This window comes from Tympanuchus pallidicinctus, unplaced genomic scaffold (genome assembly GCF_026119805.1).
Source record: "Tympanuchus pallidicinctus isolate F22 unplaced genomic scaffold, pur_lepc_1.0 scaffold5, whole genome shotgun sequence".
NCBI classification, from domain to species: domain Eukaryota; kingdom Metazoa; phylum Chordata; class Aves; order Galliformes; family Phasianidae; genus Tympanuchus; species Tympanuchus pallidicinctus.
The window spans coordinates 11,910,219-11,937,836 of record NW_026294769.1 but is presented as its reverse complement, the minus strand read 5'-3'; the positions used below and the strand labels follow the sequence as shown (position 1 = coordinate 11,937,836).

Sequence of the window (27,618 nt, the reverse complement as noted above, 5' to 3'; positions counted from 1 at the left end):
AAAAAACTAGAAGTGACATTTTCAAAAATGCTCTCACTTTCAAAAAAGAATAGATATGCTTGGCTGATAACATTTTTTAAAGCCTTAATTTTATTGTCTAATTTGCTGCTCTGTTCCTTGAACTTCACATGCAGGCTAAGGTTTGCAAAAGACAAGCATTTCATTTAAAATACAGAGTGATTCTTACACTGTCATGCAATTTATGGTGTACAGACCTTTTAGATAGCCTTTTCAATGTATCAGTGAAGTTGCAAAAACCTTCACATCCTTTCCCTTGAACATCTTTGCTGCTAAGTAATGATGGTAGCTGCTTTTCATTAAAGTGTAACTCTGTCAGAAGGCAAAAAGGATCTTTGTACCTCTGGGGATGTTATAATCTTCATTCAATGCAGTTTGTGAGTTTATCTGATCACTGTGCTTCTTGGAAGAGTTGCATCCCACATAAATGCATTTACTGCTTGTGTGTTTGTGTTTGTTTGGTTTTTTTTTTTCTTCAATGTGATTTCTTTAGCCTGTGCTATACTCTGGATAACAGGCTCACAAAACGCAAACTCTTACTCTTTTCTCTGGATCTTAGTTTTCTCAGATCTCCCTCATTTCACATATGTGAGTCTCTAGCTTACCACTCTAAGAGCCCACATCATTATGAATCAACTATATGAAAAATATGTAGAAAAAACACCAAAAGAACCAAAGCTATAAAAGATTCTATGATTCTATGAAACATCACCCTTTCAGGTCACGTTGTTTTTGATGAGCTTTTCATGCTTATTCACAACAGTGCCTAGAGATTAGAAAGGAACAGAGTCTCATTAATGACAGTTGTTTTACACATATGTATGTATGCTGAAGTGATTGCAATGCTGAAAAATAGCTGAAGAGGAAACAAAATGGACTACAAAATATTTAGAAAGCAAGTACTCCTCGTGGAGCACGGAAAATGAGCATGCAAAGAGAGAAGCCATAACGCCCTCTCTCTTCCATCTTAAGTAACTACTGTTGTACTGTAATGTGATTTTCTGGCTTCATGCAAGTGCACGCAAGACATGGCAAGCCGCCTCCTTATTTAAACTACTGTTACATCTACTCTCCATGCAAATAGGTGGAGGTAATTATTGTTTGCTTTTTATTAGGATATTTCAATGAAAGTCTAGGTTCTTAGAATTCAAAATCTAGGGAAACTAAAGGTTTTTTTAACCTTTCAAAACACACGTGGAACTCCACAGTTAATTAAAACTAATTAAATGTCTGATGTAGTACTGCTTGTCATAAAACCATAATAAATTATTTTTATATAAGCATTGTCATTTGCTATTGTAGGTTTTAATGATTTAAATAATTAATTGAGCTCCTGCTCTGGGAATGAAGGGGATCAGCTGAACGTTATCATGCTGAAGGAGAATGATTTCTTTGCTGGGCCTACAGTGCCATCTACAGCACCAAGATTGCAGCTGAAAATAAAGCCTGAACTATGAAGTAACTATTTTAATTTATTTATTTATTTTTACTTTAAAGCCTTTAAAAATCAAGATGGCTTTTATGTTCCTTTAAAATGTCACTAAGAAATGAATAAGTAATACGTTGTATGCCTGAACCTCTGATTGATCACCTGAGCAATGAGTCAGACACGGGAGCACAGGTGAAGGCAATTCTCCTGTGCTGCCAGAAGGGGTGGAGCCTGGTTCCACCTCTCCTAGACCCATTTAAGAGCTGGCTACCAGTGGGAAAAGTTCTCTTTTGGAGATCTCTCCTCTGGAGTTTTGCAGCAAGCCCAGGATGCAGGTAAGCTTTCCATCTATTCTCTTTTTGTTGTTATAACCTGCTTTGCTTAACTCTCTTGTTTATTTCATGATTATGACATCTTTATATTCATTGACTATACATATGTGTATTTGATAAAGCTGGTGTGTAATTTAATGAAATAGCAGCTTGTGTTTTCTGAAATTTTAGGTGGGTTATATGTGGATGTATTCGTTATCATTTGTTGCTGCGTGTTTATATTTTGCTTCTAGATTTCCTGAAGACTTATAGACACTTCCACTTTATTAGTTAAAAAAGTTGATTTGCAAACATACCTTTATCATTGATCTCTGAAATAGATGAAGAATCCTGCATTCCTATGTAGTTAGATGGGATCTGAAATTTTTCAGCAGATCCCATAATTGCTCTTTTCTTCATGTTTTCATGGACTTTGAATCTGGAGAAACTGCAGCCTATTACAAACAAAGACTAAAGCTCAATTTACAATAGTTGCCTACTAATCTTAGAAATATCCTAAAAGTATATTTTACACTTCAACAGAGTATAGCAGGCAGTTATTAAAATATGCAGATGTAAGTTGATCCTTCAGGAACTCAAAAGAACAAGAAGCTTGTAGTAGAAAGGACAAAGGCAGCTGGTAATAGTTTGGGCATCTTTTTCAGGGTGATGCCTTGTAGCCATCACATCTCTGGCTTGGGCTGCAAACCCAGGATGTGCCTTAGAATAATGAGAGAGAGCATTAATTGGAGCACAAAGGCCCCTTGATCACTGGCCTGTTCATGATGATGAATAATCCCCCAGGTTCAAGTTCACAAGGGATAAAAACTCTGATAAAAACTCACTTGTATCTTCATTGAACAAAACTTGCTCTAGTCTGCTGTGTGGAGTCCTTCATCAGCAGGCCATGGTTTTAAACCCTCTTAGACTGGCTGTTGTCTGTATAAAATGAATTTACTGGATTTCTACTTTCCCTGGTAGGTAACCGGGGACATTGCTTCATTGCTGATTTTCCAATATTTGCCCTTTTTAACAGCAGGCTGAAGTGCTGATAGTCTTTGCTGTCCTTCTTGAAGGATTTATACAAGGTGATGCAAAGCCCTACAAATTCCCTATCTCCCTGCTGCTGCCTTGGAGCTGCGCTCATAATGCCAGCTGAGGGAAGCTCCATGTTTTTAGCAAGGCTAGCAATGAGCATCAATAGTACTGAGCTATCCAGACTCAGTTAGATGTTATTATGTCACCTTGGAAATTATTGCAAGCAAATTTGTTCTATTTACTACCAACTTGAGTTGAAGATGATGATGATGTTTAAAGGCTTGGGGTATATTATCAAAATTGAAGGTGAAGAAAGATTGGCTTGTATTTTAAGACTTTTTTTTTAAGCATAACTTCTCCTTTCCTGTACTCATAAGAAAAAAATAATAATCTGAGAACTGAGTATGACGCAGGTGTTCTCAGAAGTGCTCCATTTTATTCTAAAATAGAGACAAATGACAGCTTCTACGTTCAAGGATGTCTGTTTATGATCCATGTAAAATATCTGTTGTAATCTACTAGTTTAAGTGACATTTTCTGGTTTGCTCTTTGCAGGATTTTCAAAGGAAAGAGCACTTAGCAGCCAAAAAGCCTCTCAATCCCTATTGGCTTTTGCGCCAAAAGTCTGACTCGGAATTGTCCCTGACATGTTAAAACATCACCTCAAGAGCTGGGTGTTTTGAGTAAGTTGAGAGAATGCAGGGGCCATGGTATTCTTTCAGTTAGAAATTTACAATTTCAAATTGAGGGGAAAGTTTAAACTACAACAGAAAATGAAAACTGACATATAGCTGTCTTCTAACACATGGACTGTTTCTAAAATGTCCTCTTTTTCTTTATTAGGCACAAGCGAAAAATAAGCCAGTCATGGTTATGAAGAATATACATCCATATTGTAAATTAGTCTGTTGAAGAGCAGAATCAAGATTCTTAGATTCAGGAAGGATCTGGAAGGATAAAGCCATCTTCCTCAGTGAAAATAGTATCATTGGAAGAATTATCTGCTGCTGCTTCTGAAGAAAGCTTTGAAATCACAGGACTGGATTTTGAACTAATGCACAGTAGTGTAACAAATTAAATTTTTCAATTCCTTGTTGGTAGTTCTCAATCCTAAATATTACAAATTATACAGTAAAAGTGGATCTGCAGTAGGAGAATGTAATATTTACTGTTTTCTCTTTCCTGCACTTTCAGTTTTACTGTTATGTATGTGTGAGTATACACACATATGTAAACATGCATACATAAGTACACATCTGCATTATATTTGGTAATATTTAAGGACCCTGAAGCTGAAGGTTGAAAGTTGAAGATAAAATATTCAAATCTAAGTAGCTCACAGTGGTGCTGCAGCTGAGTCACAGTGCTGATGGAAAAAGGGGGGTGGCAGGTGGCAGGTGAGAACTGAGAAGGAGCTGGCAGTCTATTACGGAAAATAACAGTAGGAAAGTATTTAGTGAGTGGACTGGGACTTTTGAAGGCTTTTGGGACATATGTCCAGAGGCTGAGCAGCCTGCCCTGAGTTTTGTCTGCAGGAGGAGCAGCTGTTGCTGGTGGCTCAGGTGGCTCCTGCCCAAAGTGGGTCTGGTTGCTACAGTGTACCAATCTGAACTGGGCTTCATGAAAATCTTCCTTAAGATTTTTGAGGGATGTATTATGAAGGGCCTTACATAACATAATGTGTCCTGAAGCACAAGAAATCCCTCTCAGTCCTATGGGACCATAGTAATAACAGTCTAAACTCAAGAGGATTAAATTTAAGTCTTATCTGATTAGAGTTTTTTTTTTTTTTGTGTGTGTGTGTGTGTGTGTGTGTGTGTGTGTGTGTGTGTCTACTTGAATTTAATTTTAGTTTATTCCACAGGAAAGCAGTGAATTTGAGGTGTGCTAGCAAAGCAGCAGACCTTTCTGTTTCTATTTTCAGAAGACACAATTTAAGGACTGGCTATGTGGCCTTGGGTAGTTTAAGCCACTTATTCCCAAGCTGTTGTGCATAAGACCTAAATAGCCTTTTTGCCATGCGGCTTTCCCAAACAGCCTGCAGTGTCACAGTCTCTTCCCTATTGTATTACCAGAGGCACGGGATGCTCCCAAGTACAAGTGAGTCTGAGGCAGGCATTGGTGCTGCAGTAAAGAACATCAAGAGCATCTCTCTAGAACAGTTAATTTGGATCTAGGATCTCAAACACAAAAACTTCATATTAGAATTTCAACATGATGACACTTAATATTAAAATAGCATTACTTTCACAATATTTTTGTGGGAAGTGGTGTTGACAGTATGATTCATCAGATGTAATTTATTTTAGCCCAATTTTGCATAGGAGTACTTGACTTCTGAGATAAAATCAACAGTGGGCAGCAAATATCAGTTCTCTGAGTTGCTTGTTGCCCAGGATATGTGCATGTACTATCACTATCTCTCCTGTTAGGATGGAAATAATATTATGAAATAAGGTCCTGGAGGTCAGTACTTCATAAAAACTAGTCCCTGCCTAGTAAATGATATGAGAATGTGCTTTATATTAATTACCTTTACTCAGATATCCTAAGTACATATACTTACACAGCTTTCTGGTCATCACACTAAACAGAATGAGAGAAGATAACAAATGCTGCAGCAGGGAATTTTAATCTTGTGTGTAGGAAGAGCTAGAAAAATAAATGAAAGAAGTCATTAAGTAGATTGTGAGATGTGGGAGGTAGGATGCAGGAGGAGATTGTAACAAACCTTCAACAGCCGAGATTAAAAAAAAAAAAGGGAAGTTAAATCACTGCAGAGAAGTTAAAAGAAAAATATAATGAAATAGGTCTCTTTGGTATTCTTAATATTGCTAGCTATGAGAAAGTTATTACAGTTGAAACTGTGATTGTTCCAAAGGATGTTCGATCACTTGCAATAGCCCCAGTGCAGAGGATAAGATGGACTATGGTCCAGTCAGCTTTCTGACGTATTCACGACCCTGTACTCCTCTATCCCACAGGTTCATTTGCCAGGACTGTGCGTTTGTTTTCTCTGTGATGTCGAAGAGCAAGAATTTGGGAACTGTCAGGAGAAGGAATAAACAGAAGTGTTTATAATAAGGAAATATAATAAGGAAAAATACTGTCCCCAAGGGAGATACAACTTTTGTGGCATGACTCAGGTTATCTTCAAAATTGTGATATATTTTGCCATTTACCAAATCATGCAGGGGCAACATAAACATGGGGCTGGAGGATTCTTCTCTCTCCTTTACTCCTGCCCCATGACCCCCGCTTATTTTAACTACGTATACAGCACAGAGCTACTCTGTGTACGTATCTGATGGCTTCTGCAGAATATAGCCAAAGCCACAAAAAGGGTTATAAAACCTGAAGAAATAATTTCCCAGCTCCTACATTGCTATGTCAATGCATCCAACTGTGCAGAAAACAACTTCCTGTTGTGTTTTTGCTACTGGGTTTTTGTCAAAAATGCTTCCATTTTTATTGTCCCCCCTTGTCTGCCTGATTTGTTTGCTCATTTGTTATTTTGTTAACTAGAAGGATTTAGCAGCATTCAGTGAGTATATAGGACAGAGTTGAAGTAATTATTTTTCAAATGGATTTTCATGCTTGAATGATCTCATCTTGCCAATAAGTTCCTTTGGCACTGAACTTTATTACTTAAAACACATTAGAAGAAGAGCTTGTATAATTCAATCGCTCCCTTCAAAACTGTTACTACAATAACTGCTTCCAGCACACACTCTGTGGAGTGAAACTGTTAGTACACCTCTGAAAGAAATACAACATATCCACCAAACCTGTTGTTCTTTCTAATGGGAAGGGGAAGACAATACTTAAGACTTTGAAAGGGGTCTTAAGCATACTGTAACCATCTGAAGGATCAGGCACATGCGTGTTCCTGGGCATACAGGGCCTGAGATACCTTACCCACCTTCTAAGGCAGAGATGGGGGGCAGGTCCAGCCAAAGACTAGTCTTCGCTACTGGTAAACAACCAGGAATTGTTGTGGTTTTTTTTAAAGAATTTTTAAAATATTAATTATTCTCCCATCTATTTCAGTTCTAGCACCTAGGTCATCCCCATCCAGATGTGTTTGGAGAGCTGAGCACAGCAATGTGTAGAAGGATTTCATGGACTCACAGGGTGATGCCAAGGAGGTAATTACGGCCTTGCTCATCACTATGCCTTCCCCCAGTGGTACTTGAAAGTTATGATGGAACATAGAGCTCCTTAAAAATAAATGTGTACTGTCTTTGCACTCTTTACTTTCTATGAAACGTTTGTAATTAAAAAAAAAAAAAATGAAATCAACAATCAAGATTTCTTCATTTATTTTAAAATGCATGTATTCTCAGTTTTTACTTTTTTTGACTGTTCATTTTTGTATTAGATATTTCTACACATAAAATGTTGCAGATTTAAAACGTGATTTTAAACAATTCAGCAGGGTTTCTAATGCCAAAGAAAGGATACTTTGCCTTTTGCAAAGAGAAATTCTAGCTTAGTTACAGGATATGCTACTTGGTGGCTCCAGTTGTGGCAGTAACGATTAAACTGACTTCTAATACGAAAATATTTACATTTTATCTAAACTTGTTTTATGTGTTTTTACTTTTGTAAGTAGTGTTCCTTCTATAATAACCAAGAAAACAATGGTAACTGAAGGAAGCCAGAAACAATTCCAGTTTAGCACCTGTTTTCCATATATTTAGTGCTTACACATCAATATTAATATATTCACTCTAAATTTATACGTGAGTGGTGCTAAATGAAAGTTAATGTGCAAATGTTTGCATAGCAGAAATATGCCTATAGCAACTGTGACTCATTTTCTTCTAGCCATATTAGTAGCCCTTAGTTATACATTCTTTTTTTCCCAATTATCTCTTACAGTAGAATGTTCAGAGGTCCTACTTCTGGTGTTTTCATCATAATAAAGGTATGTGAGCATATGTACCACTACTTGATTTCAATATCATAAGTAGTTTTCATCTGATTTTTTTTTTTTTCCTGAAATGGAGAAAGACAAAGAGTACCAATTGCAAAGATGTTCATACCTTTAGAGCATGATCTGCTGTACTTGAAAGCATAGTGGTATGTGGTGCTGGCAGACTCCTGCAGCAGTTCAGCATTGCCGAAGAAATAGATATTTTGAAGATCATCAGACAACCTGAAGATTGTTCCTTTAGGTGAAAATATGAAATCTCATATCACCAATCTGCTAGGTGTCTTTTAAAGTTTCTTTGTGTTCCTCCCTCTGAAGAAAAGTAATGGGGAGCTGGCTTCCTCAGACGTAGAAAAAGCTGAGATGCTCAATGAGTGCTTTGCCTCAGTCTTCACGGGTGGTCAATCTTCCCACACTTTCATGGTTTTTCTAGACCATGAGCCTCTAGATGAGGGTGTGGGGAGTGTTTTCTGTCCCACTGTAATGGTGGAAAAAGGCTGAATCCTCCTCATGCAATTGAATTTGTGTAAGTCCATGGGGCCAGATTGTATCCATCCTAGCGTTCTGAAAGAGATGGCTGATGTGGTTGTTGAGCTGCTTGCCATCATACTTGAAAAATCATGGCTGTCTGGTGAAGTTCCTGGTGACTGGAAAAAGGGAAACGGTACTCCTATTTTTAAGGAAGGGAGAAAGGAAGACTTGGGGAACTACAGGCAGGTGAACCTCATCTCTGTGCCTGGGAAGATCATGGAGCAGATCCTCCTAGAAGCTATGTTAAGGCATATACTGGATAAAGAGATGATTTGAGACAGCCAGCATGAGATAGCCTGACCAATCTGGTGGCCTTCTAAGATGGAGTGATGGCATTAGTGGATGGGGGAAGGGCTACGGATGTCATCTACCTGGACTTCTGCAAAGCCTTTGACATAGTCCCTTGCCACATTCTTCTTTCTAAATTGGAGAGGTGTGGATTTGAAGGATGGACTGTTCAGTGGATTAGTAATTTGCTGGCTGCTTGCAGGCAAAGGGTTGTTATCAATGGTTCTGTGTCAGGGTAGAGGCCCCCAGTATAAGAAAGACACAGAGCTCTTGGAACAAGACCAGAGGAGGATCTCTAAGATGATCAGAGGGCTGGAGCACCTCTCCTCTAAGGAAAGCTTGAGGGAACTGGGCTTGTTTAGCTTGGAGAAGAGAAGGTTCCAGGGAGACCTCATTGTGGCCTTCCAGTACTTGAAGGAGGGGGGAATGGCTGTTTACCGGAGGGTGGTGACACACTGGAAAAGGTTGCCCAAGAACGCTGTGGATGCCCCATTCCTGGAGGCATTCATGGTCAGGCTGGATGTGGCTCTGAGCAGCCTGGTCTGTTGGTTGGTGACCCTGCACATAGCAGGAGGGGGTTGAAACTAGATGGTCATTGTGATCCTTTTCAACCCAGGTCATTCTATGATTATTATTTTTTCTTTTTTTCTTTTTTCTTTTATTTTTTTTCTCAGAAGGCTCCATTAGAGGCACAGGTCTGGCTCAGGAGCTAAGTGTTGGCAATGCAGCATTTGTCTTCCCTAATTCAGTCAGTTTATGGAAGTAGAAATGATGCATTATTTTATTGAGGCTATATATGAATCTACAGTGCCATTGTGCATTTTCTAAAAACATTCTAGTTTTTATATCTAAGCATAAAATGTGCATGAATATATACAAGGAAATGAGTTGTAAAAGCAAGTTGTTTACTGTACAAACTGGGAATTGGTGTAAATGAAAAAAAAAAAAAATAAATTGCAAAACGTAGACTGGGAATGACCAGTAATAAAAATCTGAAGCTGGGGAATGTATCCTCAGCGGAATAGTAGAACTGGAGCTAATTCAAACAATTTAGGATTGAAGGTTTTGTTTTAGAAAACTCACTTGAAGAGCTGTAAAATGAGGCTTCATAAAAAGGTGAACAAACCATGCAATGACAATAGATGGCAGTGTAACCTCAGAAAAATCTTTTTTTTTTTTTTTTTTTTTTTTTTTTATTATTATTTTTTTTTTTAGCTTGTGTCTGGGATTTTCTTTCTTAAGGGGATGGAAGTTCACTTCATGGAGAGCATAAGGAGTCAGAAGTCAAGGCAATTACTAACTTTCATCCGAGGCTAATTTTCTTTCCAGCTCTTTCTTTTTACCATCATCTTGAGGATTTGTGTGAAAATTTCAAACTTGGAATTGACCTTGAATCGTACAGTTACAAATACAGACCAGAAAGTGTTGGTTTTGTTGTAATACATGGCCTATATCTTGGGATTTGAGAGCCTAACGGGCTCAATCAGCTTGAAAGTAATTCAATTAAGGAATGAGTTAAAATGATTTAGGGCGCTCTGCCTGCCTGTCAGATCTTCTGATGATTCCTTAAGGTTTTATATTTCCTTGTTTTTTTAACAGTGTTTTCTTCCCTGTTGCAGTGTGAGACTTTACAAACACCAGTAGGAAATTTGATGAGGAAGGTTAACAAAACTATTTATGAAGTTAATAAACTTGAAAAACAGCCTTACTTCCTGGCTCTCAGGGGTGAAGCTTTTCCTGAAGCAGGACAAGTTTTAAGGCTGACAGAAAACAATGTTCAGTGGCTCTGGATAGGATTCAAAGCATCTTAGTTCCTTAAGCTATCACAGATATTTTCTAATGTGACCTTTGGCAGCTTGCCTAGCCTATTCCTCTGCTTCTGAAGTCTGTACAATGCAGATAGCAGTTTAATTTGACTGTCTTCAGGGTAAAACTTGTCCCTCACCCTGCTGTTCCTTGCTAGAGGAGCTCTGGAATTGAATGGTGCTTTTTAATTGTGTAATAAAAATAAAATTAACAATATTTGTTTACAAGTTTCAAGATTTGAGCATAGCATCAGAAGCAAAGTAAAAGAACCACATGGATTAATTCTCCTAATATGAAGTGCTTCAGTGGGCCATGATCATAGTTGACCTGATCCTTAACTGGAAACTAGCAATCACATCACTGCTCTAGAGCAAGATATTTCTAGCTTATTTTTTTCTCCTCTGCTAGAGAGCACTTGAAGCTTCCAGCTAACAGAAAAATGTGCTAATTACCAGGAAATGGGATATTTATGGAAAACAAGGCTTGGAAGCTGCTAATACTAATTTTGCACACGAAAGTGAAGATTGCATTCTTTTTTTTCCATGTTGAGGGCACTCATCTGAGTAATAAGAACTGCAGCACAAATGTTCCCTGCTCACACTGATGTAAGAGGTTTTTAACATGGTTAAGGAGCAAATATACCTAGATAGGGCTGAAAAATCCCCTTCGATATTTCTTCTGAGGCAAATAAGTTGCCTTCCCCTTCTAGTTCAAAATGCAATGCTATATTATTTAAACCTTCCTCCCCAACTTAAAGTATGCATGGTACTATTTCTTGGTGGTGGCTATATATGTATTTTTTCTCCATAACACCACTAGAAAAATGGCATTTTTTCAAGGTACATCCCGGATTGGGGTGAGGTTATGATTTCCAGCATTGCCTCTCAGGTACGCGAGAGTGTTTGCATTCAATATGTTGCATTCCTTTGTGAGCTCTCGGTGTCTGACCATCAGATGATATGAAAACCTCAATACTGAATATGTTATGGTGGCTGATGCTTGGCTGCTAGTAAACACCAAATGTTTTCACCCAGAATCCTCCAGTGAATTTGAGTGAAAGCACTCATGCTTCACTGACTGACTGGAAAGGTAAAATGCCACTGCTTTCCTGTTCTGAGGATCTGGTGCTCTGCATGACTAAAAATTGTACTATTCAGATGTTCTCCTTGCAGCACCCTGAAGCTGCTTAGCTCTCAGATTAAATCTCACTGTTAACATGATGGTTTTGGAACATTACCCTGTGGAAATCTACTATACATCTAAAAGAATTTTGGGAAATAACTAAGCCTCTGTCTGCAAGTATGTGTGTATGCTACTTTCATGCACGCAAGTGATCTTGGACATGCTTGGGGTGGGGAGTTGCCATACCATGGTTGAGTAAGCTGACACTCCTATGTCCCATAGGTTCTGTTGTCTGGATCCTGCATTGTCAGTTGTGCTCTGCTCTGCAGAGAAAAAAGAAATATATGAATGTAGATGGTTTTCATAATTGTCATGCAAATAGCTCAGCTGTACATAAATGAGGCATGTAAACAAGAGAACTCCCTTGTGCCAGGTCCCTGGTGGATAATCAAGGACAACAAATCCATAATATACATGGAGACTGGGGCTGTCTAGCAACCTTGTGCAGCAGAGAAATGTTGGGTGCTGTAAGAATAAGTTCTTAGCTTACAAATTTTGTAATATTTTGGTCATATTATGATTATTTTCCAGGCTAGGAAATCTTTCTCCATTTCTGATGCTCATGGAAATTGTATTACCTACAGAAAGGTCTGTAGGTATTCATTGGATGATGACTGATTTCAAGATTCTGAAATGTAAAAATGCTTAAATCTCCCACCATTTAATTCAGTAAGAATTAAGTACATAAACATATTTGGAGGCCTGGATTCTCAGAACAGTATTATTTTATTTTTTTTTAATTAAAAATTGCAGGTAGGTATTAATAACCAGGTTCTAGGCACAATCAATATGAAATGTATGGTTAAACGTGTACAAAGTCCACTTGAGTGGCTGTAGAAGGAGTGGATATCTTTGCACTGTTCTGAGTGGAAGAGAGAGAGCAGATGAGAAACCATGAAAACAGGCATCTGATGGAAAATACTTCCTCATCCACTGCTCCTCAGTTTATGCTGCTGCATTTTCCACCATGGAGTGACTTGCAGAATACAAGCTACTTTCCTGAACTGTGCTCCTGTAAAACACTACACGCAGTAAAGGGAGAGGGGAATGACTCTCCCAAATGGCTCCTCCTACAGAAATGCCTTCAGCTCTAGAGATGAGTCTACACAAACCAGCTTCCAGAAGCTGACTGCTCACTACATACTCCCATGTAGGGAACTTACGAATCTTTTTGCAGCAAATAAGGCCACGCAGAGCTGAATTGCTAATAAAATAAATTTCACAACCTGTAAAAACATAAGTACAAATACTCAAACAAAACTATATAGTGGCCTGGCACTAAACAGAAATGAATTATTTCTTTAGTGTTTATCTCCCTATTCTTTTGCATTATTTTAAGAACACATTATTCTGCTGTTTCTCTTCATGTGAAGTCTGAAATTGTATTTACCTCATCTGTCAGAGTTGGCCTGGAGCACTTTTAGGAAATTTAAAAGCTTTATAAATAAAGGAGAATATAACTTCATTCTACTTTCCTCACTGAGATAAACACTGTGGTAGGTCTCGCTTTCTCTTCCTATATATATATATATATATATATATATATATATTTTTTTTTAATGGGAAGAACGAAAATTTTAATAGCAAGAAGTTAGTATCTGATAGATATCAGATCTTTAGTATCTATCAGTTTAATATCTGATAGATATTAAAGCAATGTCATGCATGTATTCACATCCTTGGTCCCAGGACATGTGTATCTTAATACATAGCCTGAAGTAGCCTAACTACTAATCCTTTTGCTCTCCACATGATCCCTCATCCCTGATCTAACATACAAGAATATTTCTTGTCAAATGACTTGTTAACTTGCATTTGTTTAGTAGTGGTATTTTCTGTATCAAATTTAGTTGACAATTTGATGTATTGTTTGGATAAACTCTATAGAAATCTACCTTAAAGGCCTTGCTGTAAGGATTAGGGAGAATGAGGGCTCTGAATAACTGAACAGCTATTTCCCGTCATTAATATTTATTTATCTGCACAGAAAACTTTGTAGCTATGCAAAGTAAACAGCTACAGCTGTAGTCCAAAATGTAAGCCTGAAATACATCCACATGCAGTTCTACAAGAAATTGTTATAAAGCCTAAAGTGCACAAGCAAGCTAGATTATGTTGTCTGTCTTCTGCAAATAAAAGCTTTTCGCTGTCTGTGCTGTCTGCAGAACCTATTTTCTTGTTTACAAAATTCTGTGGGGTGTAATTTCAGTTCAGTAAGTTTTCATATAAAATGACCTGCAGCATTTTGCAAAAGCAGAGGTTGTGACACTGGAACTGAACTACCTTTCCTACAAAAGATAACAAAGGCTGGGTTCTAATAATGGCTAGCTCAGAACAGGACTATCAGAATGTTGTTTCAGTAGTTAAATGCAAAGCTTCTATGTATAGATTGGGAAGTTTGTTGTTTGTTCTGGTCTTAATAGGCTGACTTTATTTTTCTGCACTCCAGCCCCCACTCTTCTGAGTGCTGTTCAAGACGTTCTAGACTGTTGCTTTTATCTTTCTCTTCACCCCCTCCATCCCTTGTCTGAGAAGAAAAGTGGATTTCCTTTTGGGCTAAAATGAGAAGAGGGAAAAACTGATTCAGGAGCCAATCTTGCTTTATGTCAATCTCAGTCAAATTCTTTTAAGTAGTGTTGTATATGAATGCATGCAGACACCAAATTACTGTTTTGCTCAACACTAGCTTTTTGGACCTCTGTATTTTTGAGCACTGCAGGAAAGACTTTATCCTTGAATTGCTTCTCTAGGATACATGCAAAAACTGTTCTAGTATAATGGAGTTGTTAATTATATTGCAGCATGGATACAGTTATTTAAGTTCCAATTGGTGAGGTATTTTATTTTGCAGGATTATTTCAATTCCCTTACTGTAAATACAGCTCTTGATCCATCAAGAAAGACTCTCACAGTAGGATTCTTCATGTTTTCAGAGGCTGCTCTCCCCTGCTGTTTCCTAAACAGTTATTCTTTTAGGTCTGTTTGGAGCACCTGTGAGAGAAAAAAGGAAAGCTGATTTGAAATTTAGTTTCTTGTTCAGTGAGGAACTGGAAAAGGGGGGGAAGGAGAGAGGACAAGAGAGGAAAATAAGGATTAGTCCTTGTCACTACGCCACTAATGAAATATGCTTCTCTGTGAAAGCCATTTGCTCTGCTTTCAAGTCAGTAAAGTACTAATGATATGGAGGAGTTGACTACTGACATTGAGAGCCACATAAATTTGTGTATTTTCAGTTTTAAAGTGTAAGTAATTAGCGTCTTCTGTCACTTCCAAGGAAGTATTTTTCTACCACCTGCTGTGCATATTGTTCCCAAAGCATCTCAGCTGAGCATAGCATTTCCTACAAACACAAAACTCTTTGGTGTAAGCATGGTCCCTGCAGACCTAAGTTCTGCATGACTTTTCTCTCTATAGAAGAAAGTTTGGATGAAGCTAAAGCTGTGCTGAGAGGCATGCTTCTGAAGAAACATGTTTTCGGAGTTTTGGGTGTTTATCTTTCCTTTTGTGAAGACAGTTGATACCCACCAGAATGTTGAAAGACTACTGGGACCACTACAGGAGGAAAAAAGTTCTGTTTTTCATACCAGTTTTGAGAAAAACCAGATGAAATAAAAAGCTGAAGGATGCTACTAGACATAGCCTACTGGCTGTGCTTCTGGCACACTGTGAGGCTTCAGCCAAATAGATGGATAACCGAAGACTATCCCTTGCTTAGTGAGTGCTCCTCCTTTGTCCACCACTTCCTCCCTCCCCATGTGAGTTACTCTATAATTGCTGTTTTAGTTTTGTTATTGGATAAAAGTATTTCACTGAACACTTTTAGACAGTTCTGCTATATATCTATATTTGTTACCTCTTTTGTTTAAGGCTGAGTTATTTTTTCCTGTTGGAGACTGATTTTATCAACACTCAAGTGTTCTACTTCAGGTTTTCTTAAAGTGTGACATTCTAAACTTATTTTATCTTAAAGCCTGGTATCCTCTTTGCTTTAATAAAAACTCTAGATAATTCTTTATTGAATTTGAATTCATATCTGTGTCTAAGTTCAGGCAGGCTTGTATGACTATCTTTCTTGTACAAAAGGCTTTAGCAAGATTTTAGGCAGTTTAAACTTCCCTTACAATAGAGAAAGAATGAATTCAGGATGTCTAATTATTCCAGCTAAAACTGTGCAGCTGAGCAGTATTCTGGGGGGTACAGCAATCAAAACAGATATCTCTTTATCTTAACAGAACAATAGGTTTTATGCCGAAGGCAGCTGTAAAAAAGGAGGCTGCAGTTTTATATACTTTGTAATTATTATTTATTTTTTTTCTTTCTAACTGATTTCAGCCATTTTTCTTTCTTTTGCCTGCCTTCCAGTTCTCAAAGGGATCTTATAAACTGGAGGGGGAGACAGTTGATCACTCTGATAGTGATAGGAGTGTGGTGATCTTAAACTAAAAGGGGAAATTCAGGTTAGATATTTGGAGGAAATTCCTTACACGAGGAGTGGTGAAACACTGGCACAGGCTGCCCAGATAGCTTGTGGATGTTCCATCCCTGAAAGTGTTCAATGCCAGGTGGGATGGGGCTGTGGCACTCTGAGCTGGTGAGCGGAAACTAGATTAAACTCAGCGATGTTTAATATCCCTTCCAACCCAAGACATTCTAGGATTCTGTGGTAATGTGATTCTGTGATTCTCTGTAATATGCAAGTGCTTGAATTGTTTTATTGTTTAAATGCTTTATTCTCATGCACTTATTAAACATTTTAACTAAGAAAATCTGTGGAATTCAACTGAGAAGCTGATTAATGTCAACTTGAAACACAAAAAAGGTTTTTCTCCTAGTATCTTAACCTCCTTTCTAAATGGTATCTGTTTCTACATTTGCTAGTCTCTAGATATTGCCCTGTCTTCACATGTGCCTATACAGACACTTCGAGCAAGATTCATCTCAGCAGAATTACTCATTCCTGTTTATAGCAGCCTCAGAAGAACAGGGAGAAGTTTTGCGTGTCTAAGCTAGGTCAGGAAGTAAACAAACCTGACTGCAGTTCAGGCTCTGAACACTGCTGACTTGAGCGTAGCACAGTGCTGGAGAAAGGCAGGATACTTACAAGAGAGGCTTCTTGGAGGTACTTGTCAGCTCTTTGTTCCTGCCTGCAGTGCTCAACCCAGTGGGATACAGAAACAGTGCATGAGGAACATGTGAATTGCTCTTGTACATGTCAACTGGAGTGCTGCACTTGAAAACAGTTAAGCTTGTAGCTAGCAGCTGGTCTCTGTCCTCTGCTTGGAAGGCAGGTTTGTTGTAGTCATTTCACCTGTAAGGAGTACAAGTGACTGCAGTTCTTTCTACAGAGCAGATAACTGCATGGAGTGGCTGGGTATGAGGCTTTGCTGCTGGGGTCCACAGCCGCAAAGCATCACACTCAGTTGGGGACTTAACTCCTGTGAGAGTAATGACTTCTGTCATTAGCTGCCACCTGACAGCTTGTTGCTGTAGCTTCTCTTCAGGGACTCTGGCTTGCTGTTGTCAGTGAAAGCCACTTTTCTTCTACAGAAAGGGCAGCAAGTGCTGATGCAGGCAATCTGCACTGTGCCACATTTTGTTTCTCTACTGCTTTCCCACTAAAATTTTACTCTGGGCTTTTAATCATGATAGGGAGAATTATATCAATTGTACTGGGAATCTTGTATTATGAGCTAAAAGACCTCCACCTGGGCTTAGGAGATCCTCTAGGCTTGAAGCCACATACTTCCTTCCATGGTGAGGGATGGCACAGCATGCTCCAGGCCCTGCTCTTGTCCTGTGTCCCAGTAAATGGTCACTAACCTGAGACCATAACTCTAAGTTCTTGTTGTCTCTCTGGCCACTGTTTTAATAACAAACGGCTTTTCCCCTTCTCAGGTGGGGCAGCATATACTTAATCTCACATACAGCTGCTGTGCATGTTTGATTTCCACTTTCACAAAAGTAGCATCTGCTTTGGTTCTGGATTATAGCCCTCAGTTCAGAGATGATCCCTACTGTCAAGGAGTAGCTTCCTGGCAAGGGTTACACATGGTGTATTTAAATTGGGAACTTAATATTTTATTTTGCATGAACAGAATTGTCATTTATATGTCAGTGTTCAGTACTTCCTGGATCAGAGAGCAGCTGAGAGTGAAATAGGAAGTAAATTCAAGTCAGCAGAGAAGTTCCTAAACAAAAATAAATATCTAAAATATCCCCTAGTCATGTTACTTATTTACATTGTAAAGTGGCTGACTGTCATTGGCAGTCACCTCTGAAATTCAGTGTATGAACTGAAGTTAAAACAACCTCTCCTAGCAATGCCACAAGAATTTGCTGGGTGTCAGACTATTCTTGTGGCTTTCAGTCAAAGATTCCATTTTCTTTCCACATTGATTTCTTCTCTTTATTCTTTTCCCAGTCTCTTATTGCATCTGAAAATGACATAAAGAAATACTGGTCTTGGAGCAGCGCAGCGTGGGTAAAAGGCACCAAGTCCCAACCCTCCATAGCCTTTATATCCGCTCCAGAATCATTTTGCAGAGATACCATCAATCTATAAGCAGCAACAGGGCACAAGCCCAACATATTTACAGTGCCACTGATGAGTCAATGCTGTAACCTTATGGAACTGCTGCACTGTCTGCAGGCACCAAGCTTGATGCTGCAGCTCCGCAGACTTGATGGGGTACCTACACGATTGCCTTCCTTTCCTCTAGGGGGAAAGTTTATAGCCTGCTGCCTGTTTGTAACATGACAGTTTAGAAATGCCAGAGACTGGAAATTGGTCCAAATGTGCCATTCATACAGTTACAAATGGGAATCATTTAAAGCTCAAAACATCTCCTGCTTTTTCCCCCCTCCTTTTTCTAAAGGTCAAGCTATTTGTGAAGAAGCATTAAGCCAGCTGTAGAGAGGTTGCAAGACCATTTCAGCTACACTGTGATGTGATTTTTATCTCCCACTCTAATAGGCAATGTCAGTCATAATTAGTGTCACACATAAATTCCTAGCTGGGATTCAGACTTCATATGATTAGGACTAAACTATGTATAGTGCTGATCTTGTGACTCTCTAGTTTCAATTAACAGATTCAGGGATGAAAAAACCCAGTGAGAGATGATTGCTGAGGTCAGAGAGGTTATCATTTTCATTGCAGCTGACATCTTAAAGGAGAAAATACAAACTAAAGGAGATTTGATTAACCTGACTGGGGGGATATGGCTGCCTCAGTGCATCAGCAGAAAAAGCGTGGTCAAGGCCAAATTCTTTCCATGACCTTGATCATTGCTATAAGTATCCTAATCCTTAGTGGGTATGGAAATGACATGGAGCAGAAACTCACTACAGCCTGGATCTGTTTCATCAGTGAAGCAAGTAAGCAGATTATTGCTGGGCTGATCAATGCTCTTTCCAATGGAGAAGCTTTTGCGATTTTAGAGCAAAGCACAAGAAAGCCAGAACCTGAAATAAACACCTGACAATGCTATGCACAGACAGAAATCTGCCACTGTAGTCCAGAAAAAATGGCTCTGAACTGCTTTTTATTTTAAGAAGCCTTTAAACTCTGGATTCCAATGCTCAGGAACTTGCAAGGGATAAATTATTCAAATGGAAAAGAAAAAGCAAAACACATTTGATAGAGCAAAGCACTGGCAAAGTAGGTCTGCATGATGTAGGAAACCATTAGTGGTGGCAAGATGCCTGTAGGCATGGCTCTCAGTTGGCCTGTGCCTGAGCTGTGGAGAGCCAGGGGAGGCAACTGCTGCTCAGAGATGTATTACAGAACTGTCTCCCATTCAGCAAAAGCAGTTAACATCTCACTCCTCAGGCCCCTGGTAGCACTGGGAATCTTCTCTGTCTCTCTACCCCTGGCCTGCTCACTGTGTTGCAGCCCTTGTTCCAGGAGAAGGAGAATGAGACAGTGGAAATTCAGGGCAACAACCAACTCGCTTCCATTTCTGAGCAGAGCTGGACTGACTGAGCTTGTATACATTTTTCCTCACAAACCTTTCTTCCCTTATCCTATAAAATACTAATGCTATCATATTTATTTTTGCAAAAGGAAAATGGAGGACTGACTACAATTACCTTAGCTGAAAACACACAGGATGTTGCTCCTTATTACCAATGCAACCTATTTGACCGATGCTTGTGGCTAGCCAGAGACCTAAGTTTATGACTCCACCAAAAAATGCTGGAACTCATGCAGGGAGAATAGTTTGAATCAGACAAGTAACAGCTTGAAAAGTTAGATTTAGTTCCCATCTGTACACTAGAAAAAAAATAAACAACCAAAAAGCTCACAACCAAATTGACTAGTTGCATCAAGTGTATTCAGTAGCCTCTCTGCACTATGTTAAAAAGTGAGGCATTCTCTACCTGCAGACAGTGCTCTCTAGAAACAATGAAAATGCATCTTCTGGCCTGTATTCTTTCAGTTTGCTTGCTACTTGAGAGATTGTATGAAGAAAAAAGCAGGGAAGAAAATGCAATTAAGTATCTGGAAATACCTACTTATGTTCAAAAACTCTCTGAATGGATCTCTGTGTACTTTGGCTTCCTACTGGGCTGAAGATAAAATCAGAGACATGGCATTAATTACCAACTTTTGCAAACATGAATGTAAGTATAACCACTCAGATGAGAAATTTTAATAAAAGTGATAAGTGGATGGACTGCTTAGTCAGTAAAATTGCTTCCATAAATATTTGCAGAATTGAAGATTAGAAGTGCAGCTGCTGCTGTGGCCATCAGAGCCAGGCAAATAATTCCCCCCAAATTTAAATGCAGTTTCTTTCTGCTTAGGGAATACTTATAAACTGTTCTAAAATTAGTATTTGTAAAATCCTATGCACAGAATCACTAGAGGGAGGAAAGAGTTTAAGATGGGTTCAAGGACATGAAGCCCACAGAAAAAAGAGAACAGATATACACATCCTTAATATGCCAGTTCAGAATACTGGAGAGGCTCTGTTAGTGTGCTTTCCATAAATAGTGTTTCTTAGGATCTCAGGGTTATTTGAGTTGGATGGACCTCTGGAGATCTCTAGCACACAGTACCACAGCATAGCTGAGGCTGGCAGGGCCTCTGGGTCCATCAGGTCCAACCAGTGCTCTTGCAGGAACAGTCAGAGCAGGGTGCTCAGGCCCACATCCAGAGGTTTTTGAAAATGTCTAAAGAGAAGACTCCACAGTCTCTGGGCAGCCTGTGCCAGTGCTCTATCACTCACACAGAACCAAAGTGCTGCCTGATGCTCAGAGGGAACCTCTTGTCTTCCAGTTTGTGTCTGTTGCCACTTGTCTTGGCAATAGACATCACTGAAAAGAGCCTGGCTTTGTCTTCATTACTTCCTCCCTTCATGCATTTGTACACTTTGATAAGATACTTCTCTAGGCTAGTCTCAGCTCTCTAAAACTTTCCTCATTGGACAGATGCTCTATTCCCTTAATCATTGTGGTCACTTGCTGGACTCCCTCCAGTACCTCCATGTCTCTTGTTTCCTGGGCACATTATTCCAAGTGTGAACTCATCTCCAGTACTAAGCATAGGGGAGAAGTTCAATCTCTTGCTCACCAGCAGAGTCAGCTCTGAGGTCTGATCTGATCTATTCTTAGAGCTTTTTCCAGTTGGGTCACAAAATCCTGTAAAGATGGTGTGGTGGAAATGCTAAGTAATGACTTGAAACAGCAATTAAGCACCTGGTGAAAAAGCAGGGATGACCCAGGGAAGATCAGGTGTATGTAATGCACCTGAGACTGGAATGTGTGGAGCCAGCATCCACCCCTTCCCAGACTTCATTTAAAGGTTGGTAGTAGATGCAATAGTATTTTGCTGAAAATCCCTGCTTACTTGAGGTCTTCTGAAGGTAAGCAGCTTCTTTATTTTTGTGCCTATAGCAGTTGCATTTGAGGAAGTTCTCATCTGCTGAAGTCTAGGACCTTGCTGCTTTGCTTCCAAAGCATTGTTGTGTTTTCCATTGCATTGCAAATGGAAAATACCTCCTTAGTATGGTCGGGCCCTCTATTGTCACAACAAATGTTCTTTGTCTTATGTACCTGATGTATTCCAGTGAAGAACCTGGCTACTTGTTGTTGTCCTTCTTGTAGGTGCTGGATGATACAGCCATATTTCTCTGAAGCCATTTTTTCCTCGTCCTGAACAAGCTTAACTCTTTCGCTTTTTCTTATTGTGCAAGTGCTCATGCTTCAGCTCCTGCTGTTCAACTGGCCCCTGCTGAACCTGTCATATCTTACTGATACCTTCCTTGTATCACAAAACTGAAAATTGTACATGATGCCTGGATGTAGTCTAATAAGTGCCAAGTAGAAGAAAATTGTTTTCTTCAAACTAGCAACTATTTTCTTGTTAACACAGCCCTGGATGCTGTTATCTGTCCTTGCTGCTGGAGCATATTGCTGGTTCATGTTCAGCTTGCTATCCACCAGCATCCCTGAGGCCTTCTCAGCAGAGCTGCTTCTCAGTCAGTTTGTTTCCAGCCTGCGGTGTTTAAAAGGGCTCTTGCTTCTTGGGGACTGGGCTCTGCATTTGTCCTTACTGAATTTCACAAGGTTAGTACTGGCTCATTTTTCCAGCCTTGTCCTTAACAATAGTTTGATAGGAGATAGAATGCTGGATTAGCAACTTGTCTGACATATAGAATGTTCTTTATATTTTTATTTATTTGGGTTAATTTACTACATTTTTGTACTTCTGGCCTTGTTATTATTTCTTTTCCTCAATAGAATCATTGCCAGTAAGTTTCCTTGGTAATATTTCCATTAGGATGCTCTCCTATTAATGAAAAAGGACACAGAGCTGCAATAAATATTTCTACTTAGATCTGCTGTGGCCTCTTGAGTTCCTCAAGCCTAACAACTAGATTATTTTCTTCTGCCTGCTAGAGGGAAATATTCCAGAGAATAAAAAACTTCCTAAGAAAATCAGTTAGTGTACACTTTGGGCATCAAGGTACTGAACACTTATCAGAAACAGCCTTATTTTGCATAGGAATTAATGTTGTTCTCTTCATTCTACCTCTGTATGGCTAATATTAGTACAGCATGAAGCTCCTCTATGGATCAGGACCTTTCGCTTGCCATTTCTTCTTCCCTCTTTTCATTCATCAAGAGTGTGCTGGTTGAAGGGGAGGTGTGTTCATGTTTTCCAGGAGTCACGTGGTTTAGGTACATGAATTGGAAGACTATGGCAAATAAATAATGCAGAGGGATGTCACTTATGTACAACTTTTGAGGGCCTTAGATCAGAAGGAAAGAGTAGGTAGTAGTCTCTTACTGAATGGCCTTCTCATTATGAACAATCAGACTTTGGATATCTTTGCCTTTGAGAATCGCATGCTGAATGATAAAATAGAGGGGGATGAGAGTAAACAGTCCCATCTCCTCTTGTATATCTACAGTCAATGCCACATAGTACCAGCACAGAATGACCTACAAGTAATGCAGATCACATCTTCTGCTGTTAGAGCTCATCCGCATCTGTAAGTGTTCATCTTGACGATTTGTCCCTGCCACGTGTTTGGTGGGGTTGGCAGTTGGCAATTTCCAGTCTGCAGAAGTCAGATTGTCTTGTTGATCTCCAGGCCTGTCTCAAAGCAGACCCACAGCATTTGTTCCCCTCCAAATCGGATCTCCTTGGAGATGGTAAAAGCTAGATGGTTTTTGTGTTTGTTTGGTTTTTGTTTGTTTTTTTTTCCCCTCACAAAACTAGGCTTCTTGCATGGCAGTTTGAGGAGAGTGACTTAACAGTGGCCTATATGCTAGCAAGGATCCACCACAATATGGGAGAGCAAAACTTAAGTTACAGGTAAAGAGGAAAAAAAAACATCTGAAATACACTTTTAGAAAGCTGGAAACAAATGTGACTTTTCTAGTACATTTGTAAGGAATTACATCAAACAAACGCTTTCAAGCAGACAACATAATGGCCTGTTAAAGGAACACAATGTCACTTGTAGGTGGCTAGAAGTGCAAAGTAGGAAGACGATAGTGTCACTAAATGTTTTTTTGTAAATTGTGAGGGGGGGGGGGGGGGAATGTTTTCTGGCTGAGTAGAGATAGAAGTACGGATAGATAGAGGGAGGAGTATGTAAGAATGCTGTTTTCTCAGTGATCTCTTAATCTTTATTCTAACTCGGGCATCCAAAATTTGGGGGTTCATTATTGAGACTTTAACATCATTTATCTGTGAATAGATAGCAAGGAAGCATAGAGACCAGTATGTGTCTCAATCTTTTTCCCCTAGAACAGTGTTCAGAATGTTATGTTCTTGCTATCCTTCTGCAAGAGAAGAAAAACTATTTCTCTTCTGATGCGTAGGGAAGAGTTTTTCAGTTGTCAAAAACCAAGAGTGTCTACGGGCTGCAAAATATACTGTAGCTTAGATATGTGTCTGCTAATTTTTAAGGACTCAGCTTGAACACCGTGAGTCATCAAGTTTTCTCTCACAGTGTTCTGCATTGGCTCATACTGCTGTGTTACTTCAGCAAACTATTAGTCAAGAGTTAACTTAGTACGTGCATCACCGTGGCAACCATTAACATACTATTCCAGGAAAGAACAGCCAGCTTATACTCTGATTTCTTGCATAGCAGTTTTAAGACAGTGATATATGTGCTGTGGTGCTGAGCAGGATTGGGATAAAAAGTAATGGCAAAGCTAAAAATGATCCAAATGTAATATTTATTGTGTATCTAATGCCTAGGCAATTGTGGAGACTTGAGTGATTTCTAAGTGGAAAAAATAAAAATAATACATGAGCCAGAATATATAGCCAGATCACTTCACATTCTCTTTCCATTTCTTTGCCTAATTTTCTTTAATTTTACATTTTATTTCATCTTGAGCAAAGCCTATCGTAAGCTTTTTAGTATCCCATATTTTTTTTTTCTGTCATTCATGCATTTCATCCTAATATGCAAGATATATAAATGGAAAATATATTTAAAGCAGCAAATACATAGGAAGTAGCAGATACCTGGCAGAGCATAAGCTAAGAATAAGCAGAGCACTTCACCTAACTGGCAAATTCCAGTTTAGTGTTTAGGTGATGTTGTATTTCTCTATGCACAGATCCAAAATAGTGTGAAAACCAACGTCATATGCAAAGTCGCCACTCATAACAGTCTTCACTCACCTCTTTTTGATGTCTGCTGCAGTGGTAGGTGGACTCTTCGTTATTCCCTGAAATACATTTTGCCCAAAAATATTTTAAAGAAATCCTCTCTCAATTTATAATGTATGAATCCATTCTAGTCTGAGTGGACTTCCCATTTCCGATGCAGGTGAGCTGTAATGAAAGTCTCCAGCTTTCACTCAGACATGTGAATGTGACTGACCTCCACTTGTACAGCATGTAGAAAGCTATTTCTAAGTCAAACTGCTGTCTCTAAGTTTGTATTTGGTTGTACATGAAAATGAATATGAGCTATCTCTAGAGTGCCCAAGTGGCCACTCCAAAACTATATGGAATAGTTTCTCAGGGTGCCTTTGCTGTTTTGCCCAGATCCTTATTGTTATGCTATGAAGAACTCCCATTAGCATTACACCATCACCAAAAAAGTCATCTTTGGCCTCTTATTGAACAGCTTATTATACAGAAGTTATACTTTGGGAGTGTGGTATCATGTCTGTAATTGCATTATTTTGACACTGCCTGTTCACTCTCATTTTAAATGTGTGTCTTGAATGCTATATTTGAAGACTGTCTTGGTACACCGAGTAAGCGTATAAGCAAAATAAACAAACAAAAAAGCTATACCAAAAAAACAACCATGCTAAAATATATTGGACGGTGATGTTTATGACAATATATTTAATGCTCTTTTTGACAGCCTCTTTTATTATTCTGATCTGGTGATACACAGAACTCCAGGCAGTTTGACAAACCTGTGTAAGATTATCAATGAAGTGCAGATTTTCACACACACAAGCAGATGGCAAAACAACGAGCATTTCAAGAGAGACAGGCATTGGGAAATCACAGCGCCCACAGAAATTAAACAGCTACTGCCAGTGCCCTCATTTCTTTAATGATGCAAAGTTTTGTATATGGTAGCTGCTTTATTAGGAAGAAAGAAGAAAAAAAAAAAAAAAGAGTGCTGTGTTGTTGTGCTACTTAAATAACCTAATATGTACTATGTGTTCTACAAAAAGGACTCTGTTAAAATGCAAGAATTAAAAGAAAAAAAATGAAACCACCAAATCTATATTTTGGGATATTTTTACTTTAATATTTGTTATGCCCTGCAGTTTATTTGAGCTTTATCACAAATATGACCTTGACAAGAAAGGATTGACTTACCAGTTTGCTGCTGTGGAAAGCAAATGTGAGACCCAGAGGGGCTGTCTGCAAGGCAGGAGTTATAATGAAGAAGTCCTCGTGGTGTGTTAGCAAAGCAGTTTAAGGAGAAATTACTGCCCCTACCTGCATAAAATGTCTGGTGATTAATATAGCTGGCTGATAAGCTAAGAGTAAAGAAATGTTTCACATGGGTTTTCCAACTCACCTGATGGTATGTCTTAAATAAGATTTTTGTTACAACAAACATTTAATTCTGAATGTAAAGTAGTGAAATCTTATAGGAGGACATTGATGTAATTATTTCACTCTTTGTGAAGCTCTCTTTAGGATAAGCAGAAGAGAAAACATCACTCTGATGGTACAGAAATTTTTCTCATGTCCATACTTTTACTAGCCAGACCCCCAGCACTAGCATTCTTTTATTACTTTCTCTGTCCTTAAAACATTTTTTCCTTACCTCATCACTGCATCCTCAGAAAGAAGATCCCAGAACATTTCAATTTCTGCAGGCACATGTGGTTCATGTGTACTTTTTCTGTTTGGCAGCAGCTGCACAGGTGTGCAGCATCTGTGTGTTTGTGGAAGTGTCTCTGCCGACTTGTATGATTCCTTGCCAGCATGAATAATGTCAGGTGTACTCTGATGGCAATTTTCCTGGCAGTAAAATCCTCTGGTTTTCATTCAAGTGAAAATAAAAGCTAAGGTAGAAAAGATTACAGGGAAGAGAGAAAAGGAGGAGAAAGGAACAGAAGCATGAGGAATTGGTGCCTTGGTTTTGTACTTTGTGACTTTTTTTTTTTTTTTTTAATTCTTGGATCAGTAGTATGTTCAGCTAGTTCAGGTGCTTTCTCTAATGACAGCCAGACTATTAATCTGAAGGAAACTCTCTGCATTACACTAGCAAAAGTCTAGCTGAAGATAAATTGAGTACTTAATTTTGGGTTCAGCTGAAGGTAAATTTCTGAACATCCTGCACCTTGCAGGAAGTTGAACACTGCATGGAAAGGGCAGTTCCTTCAAGCACAATAGTATTTATTTCATTTTTAGAGTTTAATTGCATAAATGTGAACAACTCCTCTTTTCTTATCCAGTGTTCACTCCACAGCAGAAGTCCACCAGAAAAAGCATTCCAGTATTTTTGGAATATACAGGCAGCTTACTTCAGAGGTTCTAAATAGCTGTTCTATGCACAGCCTGAAAATTGTGATCTTAGCACAGAACAGCAGAGCTGCAGTTTTATTTAGAGTTTTATATTTTATCAGTTTTACCATTAAAATTGAATACTTTGTCATGGGTCCTTAGACCATGTACTTAACAAAAGTAATAGGTTCTCTGGAATTACTGCAGGTTTCTTTTCCACTTAATGAGTTCTTTATCCTGATATATGATGTCCCTATGACTCCTCTTCCACATATGAATGTCTTGCTTGCAATGAATCCTGAAGATTTGAGTTCTGTGTATTAGGATACATTCTAAAAATATAACTCTTGCTGGAATATCTCACAAGCCAAGGTCATAGCTAATTGGTGATAAAAAAAACTACTTATATTCCTGTGAGTTTCACTGGGAAGTAGGTGCTTTGGACACTTAGGCCCTGTGGCAAAGACGTATGATAGCTGTCAAAAGCTGTTAAGGAGCAGAGAATTGGTTTCAAAAACAATGCTGCTGGTTATTTGAAACAGTTTCATTATTAGGAAGTCTGAGTGTTACCCTCTCACCTTCATACCTACCTTTGCTTTTGTGTGGTTAGTTTGTT

At 38.9% G+C, this 27,618-nt stretch overlaps 2 long non-coding RNA genes across 5 annotated transcripts; one reads left to right on the top strand and one right to left on the bottom strand.

The window, feature by feature from the left end:
* Positions 1-6: 6 nt before the first annotated feature.
* Positions 7-8,119, top strand: LOC128091300 (uncharacterized). 3 transcript variants are annotated; one of them, XR_008211339.1, is made up of 5 exons: positions 7-1,782; positions 3,352-3,479; positions 5,781-5,942; positions 6,847-6,944; positions 7,681-8,119. It is a non-coding gene; the product is annotated as an uncharacterized LOC128091300 (long non-coding RNA). The 3 variants fall into 3 exon arrangements; XR_008211338.1 differs by lacking the exon at positions 7,681-8,119 and having other exon boundaries at positions 6,847-7,652; XR_008211337.1 differs by lacking the exon at positions 7,681-8,119 and having other exon boundaries at positions 5,781-7,652.
* Positions 4,605-25,972, bottom strand: LOC128091301 (uncharacterized). 2 transcript variants are annotated; one of them, XR_008211341.1, is made up of 6 exons: positions 25,863-25,972; positions 24,696-24,742; positions 20,057-20,110; positions 14,411-14,530; positions 11,726-11,802; positions 4,605-5,842 (listed from the first exon to the last, which is right to left on the bottom strand). It is a non-coding gene; the product is annotated as an uncharacterized LOC128091301 (long non-coding RNA). The 2 variants fall into 2 exon arrangements; XR_008211340.1 differs by lacking the exon at positions 20,057-20,110.
* Between the last annotated feature and the right edge of the window lie 1,646 nt (positions 25,973-27,618).